This window comes from Stegastes partitus, unplaced genomic scaffold (assembly GCF_000690725.1).
Source record: "Stegastes partitus isolate 25-593 unplaced genomic scaffold, Stegastes_partitus-1.0.2 Scaffold2133, whole genome shotgun sequence".
Lineage (NCBI taxonomy): Eukaryota > Metazoa > Chordata > Actinopteri > Pomacentridae > Stegastes > Stegastes partitus.
The window spans coordinates 2,226-3,654 of record NW_007579864.1 but is presented as its reverse complement, the minus strand read 5'-3'; the positions used below and the strand labels follow the sequence as shown (position 1 = coordinate 3,654).

Below are 1,429 nucleotides of genomic sequence, written 5' to 3'. Positions count from 1 at the left end.
TGCTGACTCTGAGATTATATCGCTGGACGAATAATTCAAAGGTTGGTTTTAATAATTGTAATTAATGCAATCACTTGCTTTAGTGTGTGGAAATAAGTACATCTTATTTTCTACCACACTAAAACCCTACAATGGATTGCTGCACAGATGGTTGTCCTTCTGGAAGGTTCTACTCTCCACAGAGGAACGCTGGAGCTCTGACAGAGTGACCATCGGGTTCTTGGTCACCTCTCTGACTAAGGCCCTTCTCCCCCAGTCGCTCAGTTTAGATGGCCGGCCAGCTCTAGGAAGAGTCCTGGTGGTTCGGTACATGAACTGATTGCCGAACTTTAAGAACTGTTTTTCAGCCGTGTCGCTGTTTTGCTGTTTTGTGTGTGGGGATGCGCTTGTGTATGTGCTGAGTCTAGATCCGCCCGCTTCCTTTATATAGTGCATTGTGACACTGTCATCTTGGAATTAATAGGTGAATTGTTACAACCTTATATAGACAGGTGTCTGCCTTTCCAAATCATGTCCAATCAACTGAATTTACCACAGATGGACTCCAGTTAGGCTGTAGAGACATCTCAAGGATGATCAGTGGAAACAGGATGCACCTGAGCTCAATTTTGAGCTTCATGGCAAAGGCTGTGAATACTATATGATTTCTTAGTTTTTGATTTTTAATAAATTTGCAAAAATCTCACAAAAACGTTTTTCAAGTTGTCCTTATGGTGTATTTTGCGTAGAATTTTGAGGGAAAAAATTAATTTAATCCATTTTGGAATAAGGCTGTAACATAACAAAACGTGGTAAAAGTGAAACACTGTGAATACTTTCCGGATGCCCTGTACTCCGTCCGAAGCGATCTCCGACAAATATCTCCCTGTCTCCTTCTTTTATATGGTATTACGGCCGTCTCTCCCACACTGATTAACACACACTCATTATTACACATACATCCACCGGATGTTTCAATCTTTCTACTGCTGAGTCATGATGAGTTTCATCCTTCCGTACAACACCCAATTCCATCTTGGGTAACAGGAACGGACACAGCTTGGCAAACACAGGATACGCAGGATACATCTGCTCACCAAAAAAGGAATGTTATAATTAAGTATGTTTCAAACCAATAGGTATTCTGAGTCTGTATTTTTCCATGAAGACTATGGTTCTTATAATTAATTAGGTTTCAAGTTATTATGTATTCTGAGTTTAGATTTTGCACTGAGCTTATGTCCTTGAAGATAATAAGGCCGGTGAGAATCGGTTCACACACTTGGAGATAGCAGAAACTCCTCTGTTCTATCAGATAGGATTGTTACTTTAGCTACACGCCGAACCAACAACATCCACACATGTTGCTTACCAAATATCAAGGACGTGGACAGAGCGCAGAAGAGGTATGCCTGTCCACGCCATTGGTAACTGGCCAATTAAACTCGGG

At 41.2% G+C, this 1,429-nt stretch overlaps 1 long non-coding RNA gene across 1 annotated transcript in view; it reads right to left on the bottom strand.

Moving 5' to 3' along the window:
* LOC103374070 (uncharacterized) overlaps positions 1 to 780 on the bottom strand; it is a 16,573-nt gene extending 15,793 nt beyond the window's left edge. The window contains exon 1 of the long non-coding RNA XR_521106.1: positions 476 to 780. This is a non-coding gene — a long non-coding RNA (uncharacterized LOC103374070). The remainder of the gene's footprint in view (positions 1 to 475) is intronic.
* Positions 781 to 1,429: the final 649 nt, after the last annotated feature.